Source organism: Pyrgilauda ruficollis, unplaced genomic scaffold, assembly GCF_017590135.1.
Source record: "Pyrgilauda ruficollis isolate IOZ18807 unplaced genomic scaffold, ASM1759013v1 scaffold165, whole genome shotgun sequence".
NCBI classification, from domain to species: domain Eukaryota; kingdom Metazoa; phylum Chordata; class Aves; order Passeriformes; family Passeridae; genus Pyrgilauda; species Pyrgilauda ruficollis.
In genome coordinates, this window is record NW_024515320.1 from 831,711 (window position 1) to 843,717 (window position 12,007).

At 48.2% G+C, this 12,007-nt stretch overlaps 1 long non-coding RNA gene across 4 annotated transcripts; it reads left to right on the forward strand.

The window, feature by feature from the left end:
* The first annotated feature begins 1,290 nt into the window (after positions 1 to 1,290).
* Positions 1,291 to 5,176, forward strand: LOC121351412. Of its 4 annotated transcripts, XR_005954793.1 has the most exons (6): positions 1,291 to 1,724; positions 2,050 to 2,354; positions 2,891 to 3,672; positions 4,082 to 4,236; positions 4,596 to 4,724; positions 4,854 to 5,176. It is a non-coding gene; the product is annotated as an uncharacterized LOC121351412 (long non-coding RNA). The 4 variants fall into 4 exon arrangements; XR_005954790.1 differs by having other exon boundaries at positions 2,891 to 4,236; XR_005954792.1 differs by having other exon boundaries at positions 2,891 to 4,232.
* Positions 5,177 to 12,007: the final 6,831 nt, after the last annotated feature.

Genomic DNA, 12,007 nt, shown 5'->3' on the forward strand with positions numbered 1-12,007 from the left:
GGAAGGACCTGGCTGCCTTCCAAGGAGCAGCAAATGCAAATATTTCCTCACTTCAGGCTGGGTGCGGCCCGCGGATAAAATTTCCTTGGGCTTTCCCAGCAAAGGCATCCGATCTCTTGCTCTGCTGCGAGGCCAACTTGCTCCCAGGAATACAACCATGTGTCCCATAAAAAAAGCCTAAAGGTTATCTTTTTACGACTCAAAGGACTGCCTGGTTTTTAAAAAGAGGTTTTAAATTGAAGAAGGAGCTGCCAGGCACAGTGGTTTTAAAACAGTGGTTAAAGTGTTGCTTCATGGAAAAAAACACCAACCTTTTTGCAGGTTTATTTGGAAATGGAAGATTTGTAGTGTGGTGCAAGGAAACTGGGATGACAAAGGGGCTCAAAAAGGTGCTGGGAGCAAGGTTGGGTGCTGGTGATGGATTTCTGAAATAAGATAGAAAGAGCTGTAGGAAAACTGGGGTTTTTTTTTTTCTTTTGGATCCCAGGTTAACAGCAGTCACATCCCAGCCAGCTCCCTGCAGTATTGTTCTTCCCCACAGAGCGTTCAGACCTATTTTCTGCATGTTCCTTTGACACAGCCTAAAAAAAAAATTATATCTCTTCCATGAAAAGTGGTCTGATACTGCTGATTCTGGGAGAGGCAAAAACCAGCAGGGATTATAAAATGAACAGCCCAAGCGAGGATTTCTCCAGGTCATGCAGCACAGGTGAAATATATATTAAAAAAAAAAAAAAAGGCTGTATGCTAATATTCTCATTTATCCCCAATTTTCCTGGCAAAACTGAACCACCCACTGCCACAATGTAGTTTTAAAACACATTGATTTTGATAGCATGAGGAGAAAGGGATGAGGCGAGTGCGCAAGCGCGTTACCAGGCTGCGAGTGCTATGCTGGCTTCTTTATAAAATAAAGGATAAAAAGCCCAACCCACCCTATTTCTGTGAACACACGCACAGCACACACCTGCAAGCAGGGTTTTGCTATTTCATATCCCAGATTTCCTTCATCATATCAGGGATTATAGCATCCTGCATCCCTATTTCCTGAAAATTACCAATTTTCACCCAGATTTGGCTTCAAGTGGTTTAAGTAACATCTTTATTTTGATAGAATGTCCCATAAAGCAGCGTGAGTGAGGAGTTTTATTGAAATAAAAACACGGATATTTTTTTGAAGAGGTTATCCTCTTTGTCAAGGTGGATTATTGACCTCAGGGATTTATCACTGGGGGGGAAAAAGTGGAGAAGGATGGGGAATAAATATGTATATAATAATATATACCTTAATTCTCCGTGCTGCTAAACTTTTCCTCACAGCCAAACTGGGGAATACGCTTTAATCTCATTTATTGGATTGCTTCCTCTGAGTATGGTAGTTTTTTGTTTGTTTGCTGAAGCAATGAGGCTCTAGGCGGGAAGTTAAGCACGAAGTGTTTCGTGAGGAAAAAGACAAACTCCTGAAGAAAAAAGACAGAATGAGGAGGAAAAGGAGGGTTTGGGGCGACAAAAGGTGGCTCCGGCCGGGGCTGCCCCTCAGGCGCGGCCCCCCCGCGCTCGCTTCACAAAATGGCCGCCCGGCGGGGCCGCGGGAGCGGCTCTGAGGCGACAAAATGGCGGCGGGCGGAGAGCGGGGGGAAGGACGGGCGAGGAGCGGCATGAGCGCAGCGAAGGGCTCTGATCCTGTGGGAATCCCCTCCGGGCGGGGGGCGAAAGCGCTGCGGGTGAAACCTGACCTTCTTCTTATTCCCCCTCCCTCCTGCCCTTTTCTCCACGCCGCCTTTGCGAAAGGATGTGAAAATGGCCAGAAATGCGCATTTTCTTTCAGCCATGGCGGAGTCTCCGGTTTCTCCCTTCACCTCAGCTCCCCCACTCCCCCAGTTATACCCCTGAAATGTTATTTTTTTCCCTCACAGCTGAGGGGTTTTGGCCCTGAATTGCGCTTTCCACATGCCCCCCACCCCTCCCTTCATCATCACCACACGCACCCCCAAGGTGGGTAGTTTTATGCCTAATTCTTTGCTTTTCCACCGCTTTTCTCCTTCGCAGGGGTTGAAGCCGACATCTCCCGGTCTCTTCACGGCATGGAAAATCCCCAAAAGTACTTAAAGGAAAAAAAAAAAAACCAACACAAAAATAAAAAAGTCCCAAACGCACGAGGATTGATTTATCATCGGAGCCGTAGTGGTATGGGAAGAAGCCATCGCTGCTTGCCTGCTCCCCACGACAGCTCACCCGCCATTCGCTTAATTAAAATCATATATTGGTGTGATCAGACGTGGTAATACCGTTAAAAAAAACCAAAAACAAATCCTGTAACATCCACACGCTCGTTGTTGGAGGCTGTAGCCAAGGTACTATGCTTTTTTTTTGTTTTGTTTTGGGGTTTTTTTGTTGTTTTAAATATTCTTTTAATGTTGCCTTACCCTTTTTTCCTGCATCAGAATGTTGTTACAGGCTATAACATTGCCTCTTAATTCTTAAAAGCTGCGTATCTAAAAATAATGCTTTTTTCCCATAGAATTGCAGATTTAGGCCCATACAGATGCTTTTTTATTTCTACGGATACAGAAATACTTGCATATATTTATTAAATATAAATATGTAAATACTGTTATATATTTCAAATTTTTCAATAAATGACCTTTTCCCAGGGACTATTTAAAATATAAAATAAGCCCACACACCTAAAAACTATAATTTAATTATATATAATCACTATAACTTTGGCCTAATAATATATCTTTGATTTTATAGATATATATATATTACCTTTGTTTTCCTCCATTGGTTTCCTACTACAATGTGTCCTAAAAGCAGGAGAAAAAAATGCCATCAAAAATAAAAAAAGGAAAAAATAACAAAAACCAACCCATCTCTTTTTTTACAGTCCATGATGGAAGTTTGTGCCTGAATGTTTTATTTGTTCCACAGAGATGTAGATTTTCCTTGGGAGATTTGGGAAGGATTATTTTTTAATGAAAAAGAGGAAAAAAATACACCCAGAAAAAAAACCCAAAACCAAAACAAACAATGAAAAAGAAACAAAAAGGAAAAAAAGCACAACAGAACCAAACCGCAGTAAGTGAAGCTGCAAATGCCACCCAACAGTCCGGATCAGACAATTCATTGCACAAAAAAAAAGGATAAATGGAACTGCAATGGCCGGCTTTGCTGTAGATCCAGGAGGAGGGATCAGCTCCTTTATCCCACCATCTCGCGCTACAAACACCACCATTTTTTTCCTCTCTTTTTGTTTTTAAATACGCTTTGTTGGGGCGTTTTGTTTCGAGCCGAGGCGGCTGCACCACCCCCCGAGCCGGGGCTGCCGGAGCCGCTCGGGGGCTTCACTTTTACAGAGATCTCTTATTTTTCCCGGGCCTTGTGCAATCCTCTCCGTTTTATTACATGGGTTTGGGGTTTTTTTTCCTCTCCCCTCTGCGGGTATAAAGGTTTCTCTCCTCTCTCCAGCTTGGCTGCTTGTTCCAGAAGTTTCCACGGGGGCGGGGAGCCCCCACTGCGGCGCCTTTGCCGCAGCGCCGGGCAGGAGGAGGAGGATGCGGAGGATGCGCCACCTCTCCCTGGCTGGGAGCCTCATTCCAAGCCGCTCCCCCTTGCTCCATTCCCCAGCCTTGAAAACAGAGCGCTGGGAGGTGTTTGCAACTTGGAGGGGTTTGTGGGTTTTTTTGGTTTGGCTTTTTTTTTTTTTCCTTTTTTTTTTTTTTTCCTTTTCTTCCCTCTAAATAAATGGAAAGCAGAGCTGTCGCTGATGGAGATGGATGAGGCAGGGCTGGCAGCGCCGCAGCTCTATTCCGGCGTGGCCATGGCACCGATGGCATAAGTGACCTTTCCCAGGCGGTGGGAGAGGGGATTCCCCTCCCCGCCCCAGCGTGCTCCTGCTCGGAATTCATTTTAAATAGAAGGAGTATTATTTTTTATTTTCCTTCCCCCCTCCCATTTCTCCTTCACTGTTTTGTTTTGGTTTTGTTGTTTTGTTTTGGTTTTTTTTTTTCCCGAAGCTTCCTCATGATCTTTTTTTTTTTCCTGTGTGTGTTTTGAATTGCATTTTAAAATTGCCCAGCTGGAGACAAGGCTTGATTAGAGCTGGAACAATAGCTCCCTTTTATTAATAACGGGAAGGATTTACAATCGTACAGCACCTTCCTTGGAAAGCTTTCCAAACCATTTGCAAACACTCACAAATTTCAGATTGTGCAGCCCTTGGCTGTGAGGTGGGTAAGTATTTAATGGTGCCACCACCCAAAATCACCTCGGTGGCAAACCTCAATTTCTGAGTGCTTAAAAAGATGACAAATTTGGTTTGGGTTTGGTTTTTTTTTTTTTTTTTTTTTTTTTTTTCTTTTTTTTGTGGGGGGTGGTGAGTGGGGTGGGGTGGGGTTGGGGTGTGGGGCTGGCTAAAAGCTGTAACCTAAATCTGTAGATGCAGAGTGTTTGCTGCGTCCTGGGAACTGGGCTGTTATCCCCCCAGCCATGCAGCTTTCCAGAGCCGAGCTATGGATTTGCTGCATGTCAGTAAACATCTGCTGATGGATTTTTTGAATTTTTTTTTTTTTTAATCCATTCCCTTTTTGCAGTCCCTAAGTGACCTCCTGCAGCGCTGCATCCATTGCAGTTCCAGCACAGCCTTGCACTGGAGTACTGATGTGTGTCCCTGCGAGCCAGAGTGACCTTGCTGGGGGGACTGGGCCCACCGAGCGATTCAGGTGCTCTGCTTTGGTCCCACATCCCTGCATCCTGTTTTTTTCCAGCGCCCAGGGGGTTGCTGCACTTATGGGTTAAAGCTGTTTCATGCCTTATTTTTTTCCTCTGGTTTGTTTGTTTGTTTTTCCAAGGGAAACAATGTATTGTTTATGTAGCCCCTCTCCACAGCAGATCCCTAGAAACCATGCAGGGATCCGGGAGTCACCCAGGCAGCGGGATCTGGCCTTGCCAGAAGCATGAGGGATCCATGACGAGGCTCCAGCCACGTCTGCGTGTGTCACACACGGGCCACACAAACCCACAGTGTTCCTGTGATTACCTCTGCCGGCAGAGCATGAGTGGGTCCCAGGGCTTCCCTTTCCCACTGCTTGCTGGTTCACAAAGGCTGATGCTTCTGGAAAAAGCTCTGCCTTGTGGCCTTTAAAATAAATAAATAAAGCGGCGCTGCTGTGGATTAGTCATCCTTATTTTTGAAGGAAGCTGTTTGCCAGCGCTGTCGGAATCACGCATGTGCGTGTGAGATGGGAACTCCAGAAGGCTGGTAACGTGCTCTGCTCGCTGCTCCTTGGAGCTCAGCCACCCGGGCTTCGTTGAGCTGCTCCTGGCAGGTGGAAAAACCGACAGTCCAGCTTTCCAGACCTTTCCCTCCTTTTTTTTTCTCAGTGCTGGAATCTGCATTGGCAGGTGTGCAAATGTGGAGACGGTAACAGCAGCAAGCGAGGATGGATGAGCTGTTTTTCTGGGGTCACATCCAAATCCAGAGAAGAAACCCTGGTGATTTATAATTTTTTTCTTGTCTCTGGTAGATTTTATTGTGAGCTCCACTGTATCTCGTGAGAAGACTGAGTTTGACCCTTTTGGCTACTAAAAATGGTTCTGTTTTTAAACCTTGGTGCTTTTTCCCTTCCCTGTGGTCATGCAGAAGAGCAAGCAGTGCAATTAAACAGTACAGCAAAGGGCAGCTCCCTCCCCCTTTCCCTTTCAAAAAATCCAGAGTTGTGTGTCTTGAACTGCTGCATAGGCAGAAAACATACAAAGCCCTTGTCAGCATTGTGCTGATGTGTGGCACGTTAAAAAAAATACACACAAAAGGGGTGGGGAGAGCGGGTGCCTCCAGGGAGCAAAACTGTGAGGCCCCTTTCCCTCCAAGCCCACAGACCTATGTGGGATAGTCTATTCCTCCTAATTTTGCTCAGGCAAAGGCAGTGAAAGTCAGAGGGAGTGTTGAACATCTTAAATGGTGTTGATGAAGATCAAGGGTCCCCTTGAATTACATTTTTTTTCTCTGTGAACTTGCTCCTGTGAGATGCAGCTGGTTCATTACTCCATTCCTCAGAGTCCTGCTCACTCGCCAGGAAGAAGGGAAACGCTTCCTTACTTGGGTGTCCTTCCTTTTGTTGTGTTGCAAAGGTAATAACCAGAGACCTGGTGCTGGTCTCTGCCAGGTCACACATGGCTTGGAGGCGCAGCTTCCCGCAGTCATTAGTGCACAGGGAGTGCTGGGGGTCGTTAGCCACTCTTAATGAGGATATCGCATCAGGATTCCATGGATGCCGCTGGCTGACCCGGCCCTGGAGAAACCCCTTAGGAGAAATTATTTCACTGACTGGTTGCTGCAGGGATTTCTAGCACAGCTACGGCTTTATTTTTGTTTTTAGCCGAAATTAAGCACAGGGTGGGGATGAAGTGGCCAGGCCAGATTTCATGCCCTGCTCCCTGTGGTAGATGTGTGAAAAGTGTGCCTAGAGCCTTGTTTGGAATAAGGCAGTGTGGACAGGGATTTGGATTTTATTCCCTCGTTAGGGCTGTGTTGGTTTGGAGATACACCTTGTACTCTTCATAGGCCTTTGCTGGCAGAGAGGTTCGGAGGAGCAAGAAGCTGCCTCTTGGGATGATTCCACATTTTTCAGGCTGGCACACCCTGTGGGACTCTAAATTACTTTCCTTTGGCAGTTTAGGATAAACGACCGAGAATTGCCTTGTGAGCGCTGAACTTTTACCACCCTGAAGTCGAGCTACATCCATGATATTTCCAAGCTAAACAAAACCTGAATTTCCAGTGCCAAAAAGCGATACAAACCTCCACTCCTCCTCTGTTCAGGAGAAAACCACAGTCTTTCAAGCTTTGCTCTTAGCCCAAGGAGTTAAAAAGCTGCACAGTGAGATCTGCAGAGGTGAAAATAAAAGCCAAAGGCAGATGAGGAACTTCTCCCATGCTGTGTTGGAGGAGAGGCTTTAGAACGCAGCAGGTGTTGATGCACAAATATTTCTCTTTGTGCTTTCTCTGGAGTGAAGGAGTGGTAATTCCACAGACATGGGCTCACTCCTCTTCATTTAAACACCCTCACGTTGCTGTGGTATCAAAATGGTGTTTGATGAAACCAAAGCTCAGATAGTGGTGGCTCGGAGTTTATTTTGTGCTGGGTGTGCTGCTCAATCCAATGCGGAATGTGGGAAGAGCAGCCTGTAGCTTGCAGGTTTGGACTGTGGGGCTTGTGCTAAAGCCTTGTCCTGTAACATTTCCAGTGTAACTTCTGAGATTTTTTTTTCTCTTGGGCATTGCACACAGGTAAACATCACATCTGGGTATAGAGTTAATATACCAATTAGGTGTTAAAAATGGCAAAGTATAGGATTCAGTGATTCAGTGACCAGTCCTAGGGCACCTATATCCTTTACAGTTGTTCTATTTGGGTATCAAATCACATGGAACTGTCTTTTTTTATTTTTGTTATCTTTGGTTTTCCCTTAAAATGCAATCTTTTGCAGCCTGGAAGGCTTTAGTCCTGTCTAGTGATGAAAGCCCTGTGCTTGGGGAGAATCCTTGTGAAGTGAGCAGACACAGCTCTCTAGCATGTAGTTGTACAGGAGTCTGGGGGCAAGGGGAAGTCAGGCAGAAGTTGGCACTGTGGTATTCCTGTGATTCTTGTAATATTCCTGTGATTTCTTTTTCCCCAACAACAGGCTAAAAAAGGGTGTTCTTTCTAATATATCTACCACACCATGAGCAAGAGTAAACTCTTTTGCAGTCCTATGTTGGCATGTAAGCTTTGGTTGTGTGGCTTAACCATCACTCTGGGTTCTGCTGAAGAAACCTCTGGTTCTTTGTAGAAGGAATTTTAAAAACAGAAATGTGCTTTTATATAGACATAAAAGTGTGTTCAGTATCAACTGAGGTCCAGGGCCCCCTGTATACTGGGCTGTGGGATGTGGCTGCTGTTAAGACACTGACTAAAATGGTGGCATTTTGTGGCAGCTCCTCTCCCTGGTGCTGTGGGTAAGAACACCACAGGGAAGAGCAACAGAAAATAAATTACTAAATGTTGCATTTCAAAAACGTGAAGGGAATTTTCTGCACTGAGTCATCTCATCAGGAAGATTTGGAGCACTAACCCTCAAAAAGAACCGAAATCAAGAGTTTATTAATATAAATCCTGTGCTTTGTGTTGATTAAGGCCCCAGAACCCGGCTCTGTGCTCCAAGTATTTTCAGCCCCTAAGCCCATAGCCTCTGTCTTAGCAACAAATGGGCCTAAATATCAAACAGCACCAATTCTTTCTTGGAGAAAACGAGCATAAAGCAGAATGGGTAAGCTATAAAATTAGGCCAATAATTCAGGCTGGCTTAAAAAGGAGATAAAAGCCTAGCTGGGAATTTGATATTCAGCTGTCATAGTGTTCTTTTAATAAATACTATCAATAAGCAAGGAAGACATGTAAATACATTTTATCCTGACAAGATGGTGGCTGGAGCTGGCTGGCTCAAAGAAAGGAACACTGAGTGTTTCTTGGGGCTCTTTGCTGGGAAACCTCCTGGTTTTGTACAGAAAGCAAAGGAACTGGCTGTGCACTGGTGGTGGGGAGAACCCTCGTGTTCCTGCCCAGATCCCCGTGAATTCCAGCTGACGTAGCCAGGGAGAGGTGTAATGTCCCCCTTTCCCAGCACACCACACAGAGATGTTGCTGACCCAGACCTGAGGGTAGGAAGTTGTAGTCTGAGCCAACAAGTCCTGGTTGCTGTCCTTGTTCAGTATCTAATCTTTGCTGTTTGAAATGTTTGGTGAGCAGTCTCAGCGATGCGTGGCAGCTCCGCCGCTCGGGAAAGGCGCCGTGTTCAAAATGGATAAACCTGCCTTTTGAAGCATTGTGTCTGCCCACTTTTATTTATTGGTTTATCCTCCTCAAAGAGAGGCTGCTGTGTGGACCCCAAGGATGTTTTCCGCTTCTCCTGCACTTTTTTTTTTCCTTCAAACTGGAGAGCTGCTAACTTTATTAGCTCCTTATATGGCAGCCCCATTTTCTCACGCCTTTAATGGCTCTCTTTTGATCTGTCCTGTTCTTGCCTTGCTTTTCCTGACATGAACGTGGTGCTCAAGCTGAGATAGGTTTATAACCTGCTCCCTCGCTAATAAATGGCCTGGCACTTTAATCCTCTCCAAGCACTGATAAGAAACATCCAAATGTTTTAACTGTGGGGCTGGCTGAGTTGTCCGGAGATAGCCAGGCTCTCAGCTACACCCTCCCAGGAGTAATTTAAATTGTTTTTTGCAGTGTGTATCCCAAAGGCCGAGGGTCATGGAGAACAGCTCAAGTCCCCTTGTGCTCAGCTGTCTGGCCCCTGGGAAGGGCAGCACGCAGGGCAGTGCAGCCATGTCTCCCCCTGGGTGCTCCTCACGCTGTCGCTCATGGCAGGACACTGGGCTGGAACAAATGTGTGTCTGTTCTGCAGATGCAAGGCTGGTGCTGATCCTTCGTCACAGCCCCTCTGGCCTGCTGAGGGGAGGGTTATACCTGCTCTGCACTCCAGCCTGGGTCTGTGTTCTTTAAAATCCTCGACTGAGCTGGGAGGATCTGGTTACAGCAGCATCACTGATGCAGCTGCAACTAGGAACAGCTTCCCTGCAAAGCATTTGAAGACCATCACCACGGTCCGGAGCTTTGTTTTGCGTCACCAGCCGAGCTTTGTGCTGCTCTTCCAGCTGGCTGTTGTGTAAATGGAGCCCTCCTGGCACTCGTCTCAACCCTCTCCTGTCAACAGAGTCGATGGCTTTGTTTGTGACAGCTCCCAGTGCCTGCATGTCCTGTGAGGTGGCCGGGTGACAGCAGTGACTCCATGTGAGATTCCCTGGAAGGACCTGGGAGCTGGTGTGGTTGCCTCGTGTCCCTCGGAGATGCCACCCCAGCAGGGAGAATGAACAGTTGGAATTACAGTTGCAGCAAGTGCACTCCATCAGAGGGAGAATTTGTCATGGAAAAGCCGTTTGATTTTTTTGGTGGTTTTGGTTTGGGTTTTTCCTCTCTGAAATGCAGAGCCCCTTAAAGGTAGAGACACGTACAAACTGCTCCTTGGGCTTCCCACCAGGTAAAAAAATGGAAAGCTGAGCCCAGTTCCACACTGGAAGCACCGGTGGAGCGTGTTGGCAGCACATTTTCTTGTGCACACGTGGCTCCATCGCACGTTTTGAATAATAGATGGTTTGCGTGCAAGGAGTTGTTGGGGTTTTTAATTAATCAGTAGATCCCAGTTTGGCAGAGCCCATCATCACTGGGGAAACTGAGGCACGGGGCTGCCAAAGGATGGGCTTGCAGCCACTGGAGTCGAGGATAAGGCTCGGGGCCACCACGGATCGAGTCCATGTGCGTCAGAGACGTGATTAAATCGGGAGATTTGCATGTTTGTTAAGCCACTACAGCTCAGTGACTTTGACCAGTAGCGAGGTGGACTTGTTGCCGGAAGGTTACGGTGTCCCACCTGGATTGGGTGGCAAAAGGCAGCTCTGACAAATAAAACATGGGTTTGATCAATACCAAAACGTCATCAGGAGACTTTGGCCATGGAAAATACTGAAATATCGGTTTGCTCTGTGGCAGAAGCAGTGAAGGCTTTAAACACCACCACTCGTGGCTGTGGGTGTGTGTTTTATCCTGACCTCAAGCTGCTGAGAGTCTCACAATGGGATCTGATTTTCATTTTGGGACATAGAAATAGGTGTCTTATCAGTGCAATGGCATGTTTTGGTGGAAAAGAAGATCTTGTGGGTTAAAAAATGTCTAGTTGTACGTTGCAGAGCTGGTGTGACATGTCAGGCAACTAGAGACGGGTGATATTGGCAACGGGCAATTTCTTCACCCCACGTTAATTAGGGAGCTGTGCCAGCCCCCGTGGGGGAGCGGGAGGTGAATCCTTCCCACAGTGGGAGTTTCTCCTGTGTGGTTTTCAGGGCAGCCTGGTCTCTGTTCTGTTGGAGGAAGTACAACTTGGGACACCCTGCTTCGGTGGAGGGAGTGTCGCAGGGTGTCAGCGGAGGGGAGCACGTGGAGCGGCTGAGGGGGTTTGGGGATCCCCCTGCAGCCCCACTCTAGGTTCCTGCTGCTCTGGCCTTTGGGGCCATCAGACACCGGAGCCAGGGCAGCAGGGGCCCTCCCTGCCATCACCTCAATTCACTTTTTACCTGTCGGCCCAGTGGCCACAGCTGGGTGTGTGCTCACCTGGGGATGAAGGTAGCTTGTGCCCCAGGATTTTGGAATCCTTATGGGATTAGGGGGAGCTGTAGATTTGGGGGTCAGCAGGGGCCCCTGGCTGGGTGAAGCCCCTTTGAGCCGTGCCAGCAGGACCCTGCCCTTGCAGTGCAACTCGTTCTGTCTCTCACAGCTCCCCGTTCCAACTCCCCCAGCCCAGCACTGAGTCTCACAGCCCCATCAAGACTCCCAGTGCCCCCATACACTTCTCACAGCCCCTCATTACAATTCTTGCAGAGCCTGTTACATCTCTCAGAGCCCCTCACTGCAACTCTCACAGCCCCACTACAATTTTCAAAGCCCCTGTAATGATCCTCACAGCCCCCCAATAAGATTCTCGGAGCCTCCTGTTGTATTACAACCCCCCATTGTCTGTCTCCCACTGTTTCACAATCTTAATTCTCATCCCATTTCCCACCCCCACCCCAATTCTCCCGTCTCCCCGTTTCCCACACCCCCCCCGCGAGGCGCGGGCAAGGGAAGGGAAAAGGGAAGGGGAGGGGGGGGCGAGCGAGCGAGCGAGCGCGGCCGGGCCGGCGGAGCAGCGGGAGCGCGGGGGGGGAAGGAGGAGGAGGCGGCGGCGGGAGCGCCGCGCTGCCGCTGCCGGAGGAGGAGCAGGAGGAGGCAGCGGGAGCGAGCGAGCGGGCGGCGCGGCGGGGGGAGCCGGCGAGGGAGCGCAGCCGCGGCGGAGAGCGAGCCCGGCGCCCGGCAGCCGGCCCGGCGGGCAGGGGGCCCCCCCGGCGGGGATGGTGCGGTCCGGCGGCCGG